General features: G+C 40.4%; 1 long non-coding RNA gene across 1 annotated transcript in view; it reads left to right on the top strand.

The window, feature by feature from the left end:
* LOC124058728 overlaps nucleotides 1–15,962 on the top strand; it is a 159,159-nt gene that overhangs the window by 139,881 nt on the left and 3,316 nt on the right. Inside the window, exons 2-3 of the long non-coding RNA XR_006843288.1 lie at nucleotides 12,139–12,550; nucleotides 13,130–13,237. This is a non-coding gene — a long non-coding RNA (uncharacterized LOC124058728). The remainder of the gene's footprint in view (nucleotides 1–12,138; nucleotides 12,551–13,129; nucleotides 13,238–15,962) is intronic.

Raw genomic sequence — 15,962 nt, 5'->3', positions numbered from 1 at the left:
TGCTTAAGTTGGACCAATTAATGAACAAATCAATTGACTTTTTCAGTATATAACTTTCAAAAAAGTGTTGCAGACAGTTTGTTAACTCAGAGGTTATATGGCTTTCCAACAAATTGTTGTAGAATTGAGTTTTATCGTCTCCAAATGTTTTTCTGGAGCACTTGGTTCTGTGAAGGTTGAATGTGTCTAATGTGAGTTTCTTTCGGTCTGTTAAATATAATGAATATAATGTCATGTAATTGACTTTTTTTTTCCCTTCCTAGCTCAGGAAATATAACTAGGCACGGCAAACCTGTCAAGCTTTTGAACTCTCAGCTTGCCGTAGCTGTGTGTGCATGTGAGAGTGATACTCAGCATTCAAAGACTTTGGAGGGTGGTGTCTCTTTTTTAATCTTTTCAAAACCTGAACTTAAGAGCTAAAGTGTGAGGCAAAGATTAAAAGATGTTTGTCTGCTCAAAAGTAAGCAGCAAAGTTTTAGCATGACTGGCTAACTAGCTGACTACCTACACTAGTAATGAAACATTATAGAACTTCCAAGGCCAAGGACCACATCATTAATTACACTGAACAGAAATGAAGGTTTACACTTTTGTTTAAAGATATAAGATTTTTACACGATAAAAGCTTATTTGTCTCAAATTACGAGCAGAAATTTGTTTTAAAAAACGAGTCTTGTGTGACATCCATTTGCCTCGTGCGACGAGACACGGCTGTGATGTGTTGGCCCAGTCCTCTTCAGTGGTTGTCGAATGTTGCTGGACGTGTGCAGGAATTGGAATACACTGTTGTACACGTCGATCAAGAGCATGTGAAACATTCTCAGTGGGTCACACTTCTGGTGAGTGTGCAGACCATGCAAGAATTGAGATGTTTTTAGCTTCCAGAAACTGTATAAAGTTTCCTTTCAACATTGGGTCGTGCAGCACGGCAATGGGCCTCAGAATCTTTAGCGTCACAGTACCCCTGTGCATTCAAATTGCAATTAAAAAAATATGTGCTTGTTGTCCATAGCTTGTGCCTGCCCATACCGTAACATCTCCAACACTCTGTTCACATTGTTGTAAACGACATACATGCTGTCTGCCCTCTGTCATGGTAGAGTAATAGTAGTAGTGTAAACCGGGATTTGTCCATGATGTTCCATGAACTGCACCATGGTGGTAAGAGTGGGCATGCAGATGATCTTCCCTGAGATATTTCTCACAGTTTGAGTAGAAAGTCCTTGGTTTTGTAAACCAACAACTAAATCAGCTCCTTGAGTGGCTGGTCTCAGACTGTTGTGTGGGTCAAGAGGCTAGCTCCTGGTTACACTGCCTGAACTGGTTGAAAATACTTTCAGATTCTCTGAAAACAACCTTGGAGATGACATCGGTAGTGAAATGAACGTCTGATTCATGCATATTGCACGCTTCCTCGCAACACCTGTGACATTGCGTTGTGTAACAAAACTGCACATTGCAGAGTGGCCTTTTCATTGTGACCAGCCCAAGGCACACCTGTGCAATAATCATGTTGTTTCACCAGCATCTTGATGTGCCACACCTGTCAGGTGGATGAATTATCTTGGTCAAAGAGAAGTTCCCACTTAAACAGATTTTTATAAATTGCTGCTCATAATGTGAGAGAAATAACCCTTTTTGTGCATAGTAAAAATACAAACAAAGGGATATAATTAAACTTAAATTAAACTCCCCTGTGATACATACGATGCTAGGGTTATACACAACCACCCTGCGATGAAAGAATGCTGTTTCTTAATTTACCCATAGCCTAACCTTAATCTTCTCTGCTTGAATCATCAAATTATGAGGAGGTTGAATTTTTGATTGGGATATGCAGCTTTATTCTTCCAAGGCAATATTATATATATATTTAACATTAAACTTTTGGAAACATTGAAGAGTCATCCAGGGACAATGTATTCAGTGAGTTTTTGGAACTAATATTAGCTTGGCTAACTAGTTAGCAACAAATTGATCAGCTGCCCATTTTTTCAGTAGACCTAATGATCGGCATCTGGAAATCTGAACCTGCATTTTATCTACCTGTATGGAATCATTAAGCCACTGTTGCAAAAAAAAAACAAAAAAAAACACTTTTTGAGTAGTAAATCTGTTGCTGTTATCAGTGTAAAGCAGAATATTTTCACTGAGTATAAATTAGCAGAACACTTCCTTTTTCATATTAAATGATTTAGAATTTACTGCTAAATTCTATGCAGTTTGTTCTTAAATTCAAGTGGAAATTTGTGGTAATTTTGAAAAAATTTGCTCAGCAGTTTCCTGGAATACTGCATTCACGGGATTGGGACAGACAAACAGATGGACAAACACAATCAGCTCACAAAACTCAGACGAGACTGTAAAATTAGGCAGTGCTTCTTAAATATCAATCAAGAATGAATTGCCTGATTCTCGCCTCAAATGTTTCATATTTTAGTTTACTGTTTAGCTATAATATGACAATGTTTCTTAACAGGCCCCCATGTTGAAAACGATTGCACCAACACGCCTTCATGGCCAGTGTGACCACACAAACAGAAAAGCTCAAACATTACACATAGAGGATGTGCTATCTTTACATAGCCAGTAGTCGTTTGTTGCTGTATTAATGTTCAAAATCTCATATATTTAACCCTCAAAAAATTACAACCTTGGAGGTTGACTGGATTTCTGGGACAGTTTCTGGTCAGAAACAGAACAAGAAAGATAAACTTTTCCTTTGGAGGCCTTGCCGCCTCATTTGAACCAATGTATGCAACAAAAGCACTGACTCACCTTGACGAAAGCGATGATAACCTCCAAATGAACTGTTCCCACACAACTCGAGCAGCCGACCAAAATAATGCAGAGATGTGCAGCTCAGGGGGGAGGTTTCAAACTGCTGTTGTACAGAGAAGTTTGTATGCTAAACCCACTGGAGGGCCATTACAGCTCAACCGTTCTTTTCACTTCACTGATAAACAACAATTCCCAGAGTCCCCAAGTCCTCCATTGTCCAAATTTACATGAGGTTCGGGGGCTTCAGCGCATGTGAGTGATGGAGGTCAGAGCAAGTGTGTATTCACAAACACACGCAACACAAAGAGAATGATAAACATAACTTTCCCTTAAAACAAATTTTAAAACAAACTCTGGGTATGCTTGAATGCACAAATGCACCTGTATGTCGTTGTGCGCACACATACAGGCTGTATTCATGCCTGCTGAAATATGCACATTGCATCCATATGCACACACACACACACACGCAAATGTGGTTATTTTCATGCCATTATAGACACACTATATGTAAATGAGATCTAAAATGGCTCTCATGCTTGCCCTCTTCCTCCAGTGCCAGAGTCACGCATCATTGTCAGCAGCCAGCAAAACAAGATGAAATAAAATTCTAAGCCGTCCTGGCAGTCAAGGACACCATTCCCTCACCGTAATAGCCTGTATCGCCTAGCCACTCCATGTGTAGCTTTTCTTCATTGCTCTGGGCTTTTATTCCTAGCAATAAGCTCTTTATCACTCCTCAACACAATTCATTTAAAACCACAGTCAAGAAGCAATCAAACCTTAAGTAAGAGGATTCAAAGTCAGTGTGTTATTGTTAAGCAAAGTAGCATTACTTCATTTCCATAATGCTCCCGGACAGAGATGCCAAATAGGTAATAATAAAGAACAGTGTGTGTGAGAAAATAAACAGTTAAAAAAAAATTTTTTTGTCTTTTTTTTTTTTTTGCATCCCTAAATTTAAATGCAATATCCCCCCGTGTTGTTTCCTGCTCTCTTCATTCTTGCATTTGCCTTTTTTTTTCTGCCTCCAGAATGACATTACGTTTGGTTTAGTTGTCTTTCTGCCTCACACACCTATGATTTAGCAATTCTTGACATATCCATTACATCTCACAGATTGGCTGTTCTCCTTTCCCTGTGCCTTGGAAACCTATAGAAATGACATGTACCCTTCCATTTTTTTTCCTCAGATGTCCTCGATTCACAGGTGGTGCGTTTAGAAAGAAGTGGATTCTAATTTCAGGAGTGTTCCCTTACTATTAACTATAGCTACAGGAGACACATCAATCTTGACAAGGTCTTTTTTGAACCACGTCTAAAAATGCAATACTTTTGTGTATTTTTCACCTGCTCTCCGCAGCCTGACCATAGATGGGCATTTGGACTGCTGGTTTTATGATTTACTATCGGCATTATTTTTGTCTCTATAACGGTGTTTGGGAAATGGTTCGCCCACCACCATTATGTATCTTTTGTATGTTGATTGCTTAGGTTGGAATAACCCATCTCTTCTCTTCTATAGCAGAGACACAATCAATTTTATAACAGGTGCAATAATAGATACAATCAGTGTCATCATCACTGCAATCATCTTCATCCTCCCAGCAATGTTTACTTGACTGTGGAGGCAGCTTCAGCTTGCAGAGGCCCCCCACTCCTCTTTCATTGATGTTTACTTGTGGATTGATCTTCATCCTCATGTATTTGCAGCTCTATTGAATCTTGATTTTTACATTCTTGACCATCGACATTAATTGATCCAATGAAAGAGGAAGTTCATCACGCAGCAACTGCATCAACCTATTAATGGATTGTGCAAAACCGCATGGCCAAAAGGTCACTATTGCAATGAGCCTGGTATCCATATTAATTAAACTGTGATTTCCAGGGCTTAGAAAAAGTTTTTCTTTTGGGTATTCATTGGTCTTTTACAATTCATCTTTCAACAACATCATGTTTAACACATTTTGCATAGCAATAAATCTTTATTTTTTCATAAAATATCTCATTAGGTATCAAAGCCTCGAGCTAGAAGCTCCCTCCCTTTAGCACTTTGTTTGTTTCGTTCAATTAGATGTAATGTGGTCTTACTCCACAAATACATTTTACAGAAATGCATTTAGATTCAAGTCAAATCAAATAGCCCAGTAAGTGGTGGCGTTTGTCAAATGTGGTTATAAGTATGATGGTTTAATTCCATGTCCACTCTCCCCTCCCTCCAGTGCTTTCTGTTTAATACACCAACTTCATCACCAGGGAGATTAAGGCTAATGCCTAGAGGAGCACAGCCCAAAATTGAAAAGAATTAACCGTAATTAGCACGCTAACAAATGGATAATGCCATGGCAATTGTTATATTTTTATTACATAACCTGCAATATTACTCTTGAGAACCTCATTTGAAATTATGGGGAAATGTGGAGTTATTTTAACATCAATCATTTCAATTTGCTAAAATATATATATCAAATAAACACAGGGTAAAAGAAACAGCTTTTTTCTGTTCTGTTCTGATCTCATCAGGGTTTTTACCTTTTGCGCTACATCTTAGCAAACGTGACACAACATTGTTAAACCTACATCAAGCGCAGCATCACTGCACCAACACCACAGGCGCAGCAGGCAGCACAGCTCATAAAAGACCCTGCTAACTCTTCCTTTGCCCTGTAAACTCAGCTAATTAACAGTAGCTTCATGCTTTGTGCATGTTGCCAGCTTGGTGTGTTACTTCAAGGCCGCAGGATGTAAGCCCTGCAACAATCTGCAAGCCAATTGTCATACAAAAAAGTGAGACAGGCAGTAGTGAGCTGGGATTTATTGACTCTGGTAGTTATTGGATGGAGTATATTTTTCCCCCTTCTTTTCTCGCCTTCTGCTTTCTGTTGCTGCTGCCATCACTAGTGTCTTTCCACACCAACAGTAATGAAAATAATAATAACGATAAGAATAGCATCACTTCAATCTCACTTTCAGTGATTACATTGTTCCACCCGTTTCCGTTTCTGCTTAAATTATATTTAACTTCATCTGCTGTGGTCCGCAAACAGGATTACTGGTACTTATCTGAAATGAAAGTGCATTTTTAACGCAGTTTAATAACGAGAGTGGAAAATCCAGTCCATAGCAATAAAGCTGAAACTAATTCATTTCAATGGCTGTCGGCATAGAGTGTTTCAATTCTTCCTCGCATGCCCGTTCCCACTGTTAAAAAGTGTAAAAGAAAGAAGGCAGGAGGCCATTTGTGTAATCTGCCGCAGCCTGACGTGAGCATGGTGATCACAGAAACACTGAAGAATCTCCATCCAGCTTTTAAGAGCCTGTTCAGAAAGCCACTAAGAGGCAACAGAGACCATCAAAGTCTGCTACTTTTCTTAAAAGTCTTGAGCAGAGTGGTGGGTGGAGGGCTGGACCGGTAAGATGGAGGACAGAGACACTGCCGCATGTCCTCGTGCATCTAAAGTGGTCAGCAATCTGAACATGTCCGTGCCTCCTGTTCCATTATGGAATAGTAACACGGGGGCCTGTTTGTTCGCCAAACACAATTAACAAGGTTTCTGCTGCACATCAATACTGCTATTTGCATAGGGTATTGATCTGAAGTCCTTATAATCACAAAATGTTAATTGCACCAATTAATTCTCAATCTGTTTGTGCCCTTGTCTGGCCGCCTTGAGCCCTGAAGGTCAGTGTGAAAATGAACTGCTCTTTGATTCTCCTCCAGGAAAAGATTTTTTCTCAAGACAACACGGTTTGCTACTCTGAAATCAAAAGGCCCTACCATCCTTTATCATTATTATCATTCCCTGTGAGTAGCAGCTAATGGGGTTGAAATCTTGTGATCTGATTTATCCTTTTAAACAAGGTTTTTCTTGTCTCGTTCATTAACCAGGGCTGCCTCCTCTTCTCTGCAGAGCCATGGCTATTTACACCTCAAAGACACAGTTTCCCCCTTTATATTGACTAATAAGTCATTTTCTGAGACAATGCATTGCACATTTGATTCATAGCCATATGCAGTGTTTCCCCTCTGTCTCTGGTCCTGCTGCTACACCATGTTATTACATGCTGAAACATGACCTCCTGGTTTATTGTCTGTTTGAGATGATCAGAATAATAAGTCAGAGCTGTCTACTCTGCTGCTCCTCTGGCTGTGATATGTAGGTAGGTAGGCCTCCTTCCTTTGTTCTGTGCTGCACTCATTTTTTTATATAGTATAAATTTAAAATACAAACATATATATATATATATATATATATATATATATATATATATATATATAGCTTCCTTTAGTGGAGAGAATAAAATATATTTTTGTACTGGCTGTTTTCACCCATACCGATCGGCATCTGTGTTAATTGCTTCCCCCCTCCCTCTATCTTAATATGATCACCAAAACGGACACAGTTAAAGGTTTTGTAACATATTTCACTCACCAATATCTGTACATAACAGTCCAGAAGGACCTCTCTTCCAGTCCCCGTCATCCATGCCTGAACGCAGCCAAATGACAAATGAGCCACCCTGTGTGAAAGATGAATTTCAATCCACTACACCTGTGCCACCCCACCAAATGAAAGGACTGATTGCCTCCAATTGCATATTTAAAATGCTTAATTCCTCCATTAAGAAACCTATTTACATGAATTAGGGACAATTAGCATTTTCAGACCCACTTCAACTTTGTTCGCCCCCATCCATTAACATTTGAAAGTGTCTGCTGCCAGACACAAGAAAGCCCCTCCATCTGATTTGTTCTGACCCCCTATGACTGCTGCCTGGATGGACTTTTTTTTATCTGTAGCACCTCACTAAAGGAGGGGGCTTGCCCGGGGTCTATAGTAAGTCATCTCATTATGGTTAATCAACAAAAGCCAGTGAATGAAAGACAACAGCGTGAAGGGCAAAGGGATGTCTAATTTAGAAAAGCTAAGGTGCAGGTCTTCACCCTTACACACCTTTTATCTAAGGGATATTACATTAATTTTATGTAGTAGAGCTCATCTCTTATCCATGTTGCACACTGAACAGTTGAGGCAAAAGAAGGAAAAATCTGTGGCCTCTAAACTGTCATAATAATGAAGAAAGAGCCACGATAAGGAGGAAAGGATGATTATCGGGGTATGCACCTGTCACATTTCTGAAGTTATTAGACCTTGTAGCTCAATCCAGTCTACACAATGGAAAATGAGGCCTTAGTGAAGACTGTTTGTGCATAGCCTTGAGTATTTTCAATGGTCAGCAATTACAGTGTCTCATTCAAAGCTCTTACACATCCTTAATATGAGTTTTTTGATGGGGAAAAGCTGTCATCTTCTAATGAAGATGACAGAGGCTGTCTCGCTCTCTCTGGAATTTATTAGAAAAAGGAGCCTCACATCATGTGAGTCACATGTAATGCTTTTTATTGCTGTAGTCACAGGCGACGGAGAGAGAGGGCTTGTTTTGATGATTATATTCACTCTTGAAAACATATTAATATCTCTTTGAGTTGCATAAATCCTTGTGTGTGCTTGTTTGTTTGTTTGTGTGTGTGTGTGTGTGAGAGAGAGAGAGAGAGAGAAAGAGTTGCAGCCTGAAGCTCTGTGTCTACATGTGCATTGTGCGCTTATGAGTATCGCCAAAACTCTTTTGTGCATTTCAAAATGTAAATTAAATTCAGTGCTGTCATATTTGACTTGAATGATGAAAGTAATCATAAATCCCTTGCAAATTATTAAATATACATAAATTAAGTTTGAGAATTTTGAGAAATTGAGACTCAAACCCGCCTTGTGCATGCATCTTTAAGATGACTAAACTCTGCTGCTGCTGCTGCCAAAGGCCTGAAGCCAACTGAAGACCAGAAAAACTATACTACACTAAAACTATTTTTTGTTTTATTTCATCCATTACTGACTGTCAACTCGCCAGGCTCATGCATCACTGTGGCTCAACTCTGTCTCTCTCCCTCTCCCTGCTGAGCATTTGCATATTGAATTGCATCACATGACACAGATGTATGCAGACAATTGGCACAGTCAGAGAGAAACTCTTAATAAATTACATTTGAAAATAAGCAAAGCCAATGTAAGCCTGAAGTGTTGTCATTTTGGGTCTGGTAGCAGAGCTCTGGGTACGATATAAGACGCTATTATGAAAGGGTTAGCTGACAGCAAGGTCAAGAAAAGAGTAAGTTTTAAAGGGTCGCCCACATCACAGAAAAAAACATTTTTTTGTTCCAACTTACCCCAAGTAAAAGCAATACAATTGTTTTGAAAGCCACAATTCACTATGAACCTTTTAAATTCAGATCTTGAACTTTATTGGAAAAAGACGTCATGAAACTTTGTTACAAGAGACACACACACACTAAAAATGGAAAGATGGTTGTTTTGTGCTCAGTAATGGAGCGAGATGTACGCCATGTGGACAAGAGTTTTGCTAGCTTGAGAGCTTTGCTCTTAAAATAAGTTTGCGGAGTGAAACACTGAGATGTTTTACCCTCAAGTTTGAATCAGCCTGCTCACAAGCAGAACTGTCTTTGCAAACAGGATGAAACAATTAGACTAGCTGGTGAGGAAGAAGTGGAACCATCGACTCATTCCACCGTAAATAAACACCATCATGTGCTACAGAAATTATAGCTGGCAGCCTTTATGTCGGCCAGCTAGTGGTTTTTGTTGCTTTTTGTCTCGACATTAGCCATGACTGTCACATATTTCTTTCGGTCTTGATGGAAGTTGGAGGCGACAAGTGACCAACCTCTGCAGAACGTTTACTGACTTTCCAGCCTTGCTGCATTTAGTTCAGTGAGTATATGTACAAAATGATCTTCTGAAAACCTTAATTGTCAGACTACACCACCAGATCTGGTCACAAATCACATTACTTTACATTATATCACGCTGTTTTAAACTGCACAGCGTCACTGCGACAGTAAGCAGTGATTTGGTTCTTTAAGGGAACCCTGAGGAAACTTCATGGAAGCTAAACACAGTTTAGTTTTTAATTCAACGTAACTGATTAGATTGTTGTTGTTTTTTTTGTGCTCTAAAGGTTTTCCCCATCCTGTTCAATCAATTTCCTACCATGTTTGCATCGTTTGATATTTTTCATTTCTATTCCCCTTTTTTAACATTTTCCTCTATTTTTGGTTTGTTCAAACCACCAACTCTGAATTTCCACCCTTTCGTTGTTATAATACAGCAACCCACTCATTAACATATTGGTTGACAGTACAGTACAGCACCACTAGTGGTCACAATCTCAATCCCACATTGGACACATTTTGTGGAAATGTATGAAACTGTGCAAAGGGAATCAGTGGACTCAAACAGCTGAACTTACTGAGATGCTGTAAATACAGTGTGAGATTTGTGTGCAAGAAAAACTTGAAAACTACCAACATATGATCATATGTGACACTTTATGAATAGGGTGTTAAAAATGTGCAGATACTCACCACCTCGCATACAGGAGGTTATACACTTGTAGGAAAGGTATATGTAGGCATGTAGGCGTGTGTGTGGATACCTGTCCACCTCATAGACATATATTCTCTTGGTTTGCTACTCTACAATATGTCAGCTCACATTTTTCCAATTCCTGGCTTCCCTTCAGCCTCCCTTGTCTGTTTTCAGCTCAACAATAATTTCTCAGTGAATCATTTGAAATGACATAAAGGCCACATATGAAACATGGATTTCTTTGTCTGAAGAGGCGCATTTAATCTCTGGTCGTTTTTGCTCCCCCACACTTGATTGTGTCACCGATTGTGAAGTCCTTGTACCTGACATGGACATGTTCATATTTTTGAATCAAGCTGCCAATGCTGCATCGTCGACCAGTGTTAAATCTAACTGTAGATAGACCTTTTCTAGGTATATCCTACTTAGGTAGTGTATCCTCTTCACCACATTATTATCATTTGTTGGGTTTTTTTTCCTTGTCTGCTTGCTGCCTTTTTTCTTAGTCACCAAAAAATTACTTTTCAAAACTGTGATCAATTGTGCGAAATCAATGTGCTGTCTGAATGATGTAGAAAATTAATTCTTTTTTTGTTTTGTCTATTGTCCTTTTTACTGGAAATTGCACAATACTTTGTTTAGCAAGATAAAAACTAACTGTATAAATATTGAGTCGGCCGATCACTGGTGAAAAATCTAAATTATACAGTTACAAGGAGAAAGTCATTTGTCAGGATACTTGTGGCAGATCTTTTCAGTGCTCATTTAGCGTTCATTTGGATTTTTTCCATGTAATTATTTTTATTTGAAAGCAGATGAAAACTAACAAAAATAGGACTCGTAGTCTAATTAATGTACCTGACCCTTGATGTTTTTGGTCTCTTTCACCCGTACTGTTAGACCACTGACATCACATGAAGTTGCTGTCTCTGAAACACCCTGCAATCCTTCCAATATCCTGGATTTTGCAGCCTTATTGCTCTCTCCTCCTGACAATCCTGATATTTCATTGCAAAACTTGTAGCTTTCATAGTTCCCAACAATCCACGCCAATGTGTACTTTATTTTCTTACAGGCACACAGTATGCTGTGAGTATTTATATTTATTAACACTGTTGTGCAGTTAGATCATTAAATAAGCAATGTTAGATGATTTGTGCCACCATAAATAGGGATGCCAACATGAATGTACAGACATCTACACACACTCATGCTGTAATAAAACCGAGGCAGCCTGTTTGAATGCACTTACTGTCTGCAAGGACAAGTCCTACATACTATCATAATTGTGCTATTGATTACACATAACTCACTTTGTCTGATTATGATTACAATTTAATATTGACTTTTGGCATGCGATGAATTCGCTCTCCTGGTGTCAGTCTTGTTGACTTGTATGATCTATGATTCGTCAATACCATTGATTCTCCCAAAGTTCATCCATCCATATGTGACTGGCACATCAGGATTTTACATAAAAAAAAAGATTGAGAGGAGGCAATCTGCATGTCAGCAAAATGTCACCATAATTGAGCCTAGCTGATGTTATTGTCCCTTAACGAAGTTCTGACTGTTTTATAAACAGGGCTGGGACAAGAGGCATCAGTCACAAGGGAGACTGTTAACATTACCAAGGACGAGAGCATCCTGCATTAAACAGCAGCAGCAGATTGTGCCGCACACTCCCTCATATGGAATCTGAATGCACGCTGATACTCAATCTATCTATCTATCTAGCTATCTATGACACACCACGGGGACGGCAGGAGGCGTGTTTACAGTTTACAGGACAAAGGAAGAACATGCAGTACTACAATAACACACAAGAATGACAGCAGACTGAGGCTAATTGGAAAAGGCCTGTCACTGATTACAGACAGCCTCTGTTTGTGTGTCTGTGTGTGTACAGGTGCCCCCCAAGTGCTTTGCGTGGGTGCAAGGCTATTCAGTCCACACACACCGGTGTATGTCTGGCAATTGCTCTACTGGTGGACGCCGCTGTGACAGTGCACTGCCCTCGGAGGTCTCTGGATATCCAGTGTAAATCCAACCCAGTGGAGCTGTGAAAAAAGCTAATAATATGTTATTGCAGTCTGGGTCCCCCTGTCGCCTCTCCATCAGAGCACCACTGTCACCTTACACATGGACCGCAGTGTGATAATGGACAATAATGCGGAGTAGCTGAGAGTGAGAAGTCCAATCTGCCTCCTGAGTGGTAAAAGGGTTGGAGGAAAGCACACCCCATATGCTGTGTGAGAGCTACTGGCTCCGAGGCCGTGTGTGTCATCCTATCAGGAACCTCTGGGCATCCTTTCCTGTGGGTAAGAAAAACTTCAGATTGATTATTATCTTACTCCATAAATCGTGATGGTTCGGTCTTGACAAAAGAGAGCCTGTTTTGTGTGTGTTTTTCTCAGTGCAAAATTCACTAATTGCCTTCTTCTCCACTGAGAAGCGAGGCTAATATGTGATATATTTCTCTACAGCTTTGTTTTTGTTTTAAGAGTTTTTTTGTGCCATCTAGATACTTAAATCAGCTGCACAGAAGAACATTGGCTAATTGTTTCATCATGATGTGTTTATTCATATTTAATGTAGAAACATTTTCTCCTGCAAAAACAGTCATTAGTGGGAGCTTGACAAGGAGATAAATACACCAAATTGTTGTGAGAGTGTTTAAATCTCTCAAAGAGAATCTAAAATGTTATCAGTAGTGACTTCAGGCATGTTTAGCAGTTAGTGAAGCGCTGCTGCACATGAGCTATTGTTGTGCTTTCTTTGTTTAGAACAATTTTTTTCTAAACTAACCCTCAGAACAGGAGTAACAACTACATTTTCAAACCTAAACGTATTAAATATGCTTCCTTTGATCAAGAAAATGTTTCTGGTTTTGCTTACAGTGGAATGTTTCCCTGCACAGAAATGTGAAAACACAAGCAGCAGCAGAACAGTGGAAAACAAGATGGTCCAACTTTCAGCTGGACTGAGGCCTCTAGTGGCAAGTGAAGGTAACATCATCTACTACATCCACTTAAGTTAACATGTAGACCACAACTTAATGGTAAGAGTCTCAGGGTAATTCCTGTATTTGATGATTAAATTCACAATCTGATATTTTACGCAGTGTATGTTGGTGTAGCATCTCAGTGGGGACAAAATACAGCTAAACATGTACAGCTAAACCACGTAGGTGTATGAACTTCGAATTTATACACTTGAAAATAGGTGCTGTGAATAAAATGTCGGTTGTTTCTAGTTGTCACACGAGCATCAGTCACTGGGTTTGAGTGAATATAAGACAGTAAACTGCACAGAAAGTCTTCTATTCGTAATTATTGTGATGCTGAGAGGGCACAGGGGGCATTTTATTTTCTGTCTGATGATTGAATTCCTGCTTCTCTCCTGTGCCGAGTTGTATTTTGGTGCGTGACCACGGGCTTTGTGGTTTTCGAAGCCTCATGGGACCAATTCCCATTATTTACTTGACTGTGACCCCGTATCATGACCCCTCAAGTCTCTCATTCTCCAGAAGCCTACTTTTAAATTGCTCATCTAATGGCAACCTGCATTTTTACTGAACTGTAATGAATGCTCCAATTACGCCAAAGGTGATGCAGGCAATTTTCCTATGATAGAAGAGGTGATTGGATCTCCCACACTCCATTTCACTATCTGTCTGCTCTTCAGGCGTTCACACAGACCTATGGTCAGCACTAGCTGTTGGGAGGAAACTAAGGCTCCACTTGTGGTAATGCACCCTCTCAGTACGCTGCCAAGCCATGCACCAATGAGGTGACTACAAAATTAAGTGCTCGAAATAAATGAATTCATTCTGGCAGAAATGTGTCAAATGACCTTTCCGCTGCTCATTACACATGGTGCACATTTCACCAGAGAAATGCTCTTGTTGTCTCCACCCCACCCCCTCCGCCTTGTCAAATGGGACTGGTAATTAATTGAAATCATTTCCATGTGTAAGGTTGTGTAGATCTCTCCTCAAGCTGTGTCAATTGGTCGATAGATATTTGGAGTGTATAGTGGAGCCAGGTGATAAGAACTCCAGTCACACTGTGCTAAATGACTGCCAAAGCTCCATAAACTCAATTCAAGGGCAGAGGAGTTTGAGGGCAGGAAGTAACAGAAAGAATGAGAAGCAAGACAGGTGAGGTGGGGTTATTGTCCCCAGCAGATGATATTCTGACAGCAGTGACTGTGGTCACTGTCCACAGAAATTGAAATGTTTTGGAACACCATCACCATTTTCTCTCTGATTAAAAGGCCGTTTGTGAGGACTTAACAGTCTCCTTCGAGGTGGCATCATCCTGCTCGACTGAATACGAGGCATTTCACCCAGTTCTGTGCACAAGAGAGGGGAGCTTATCCTAATGCAGAGGTTGCCTGTCTGCCTGCCAAGGAGAGATGTAGCTTTAAGAGGCCCATACATGGTGTTGATTAGTTTTACTGAGCGGGTATGCAGAGACCAATAAATTAAATATGAATAAATTAAAAATGTACTCTAGCAGAAAATTGCTTGGAAAACAACCACCTCCCCATTAAAATATGTATAGTAATGCCTTTTATGTGAAGTAACTTGGGATTAGATATCACTGTAAATTAACACGCCATCCAACCGTAGTCAAGAACTTTTCACTTTTAACAAGGAGTTATAAAAGAGGTATTTACTCCAGTGTGTTCAGTAATTAATTTGGTATTCAAATGAGCTTACAGTATGTATTATAATTGCAAATATCCCAAATAAGAGCAGTTTTAAAAAAAGGGGTAGTGTCAACAAAGATTGATGAGGCTCACTTTGAAATTGCCATCTGTTTCAAATGTTTACTTGAGGTGGGGTGTTCCCCCCTCTCCTCTTCTGCGAAAATAGAGGCATCATGGTTTCCTCTTGCCATTTGGCCATATGTATCTGTTATTTTCTTTTCTCTTTCGGGGGGGGGGGGGGGGGTTGTACAGTGTGGTGCAGAAGCATACATGAACACACACACACACAACACAAACATTGAAGGGGATCAGGAACATCAGCATGTGTGATGAGCTCCTGCAGATAACGTCTCCGCAACATTTCCATGACATTGTAGCTGTGTTACCTCATTACCACAATGTCACAGCAGCAGTGTGAGGATGTTGTGTTTGGGTTGAGGATGGAGTGGGAGTGTGCGTGTGTGTTTGTGTGTGTGGGTGGATGGAGTGGGGTTGGGGGTGGGGGGGGGGGGTTCAGCTGCAGGTATCGAGTCTCTGCAGATGAGCTGATTAATTAAAGGGAGCTCTATTAAGGTTATTGAGATGCACCCCCCTCCTCTATTCCTAGCAGCCCCCTCCATGCTTCTCAGTGGATAAAGGTGGATGGGGCAGGGGGGGAGCTGAAGGAGGGGAAGGATCCTTGCGTCTTTTGACATTACCCCGCGTGCGCCCACTTCACACGCCCCGCGATTCTCGCCACAAGTGCCTCTCTGCACCCCACCTTTGCAGGAGTGACACTCTCTTCAGGCTCCAAAATGGGGCAGCAGAGTTTTAATCCCCCTCAGCCCGTCAACCCACCCACCCTTACTTCCATCTGTCAGGAGCGCTGCTGGAGGAAAAGGATGGTTTGTGGGGGGCAGGGGGCGCATCCCTTGTTCCATCCCGATAAATTTTCTAATTTCCTTTGCCTCCATGCTTTGTCCCAAATTCACGCCCCTAACCTAACCACCATACAGCTTCTCTGGTTCAGTCCCCCCC

Source organism: Scatophagus argus, chromosome 1 (assembly GCF_020382885.2).
Source record: "Scatophagus argus isolate fScaArg1 chromosome 1, fScaArg1.pri, whole genome shotgun sequence".
Taxonomy (NCBI): Eukaryota; Metazoa; Chordata; class Actinopteri; family Scatophagidae; genus Scatophagus; species Scatophagus argus.
The sequence above is the reverse complement of the archived record's forward strand: the minus strand, read 5'-3'. Positions and strand labels throughout refer to the sequence as shown.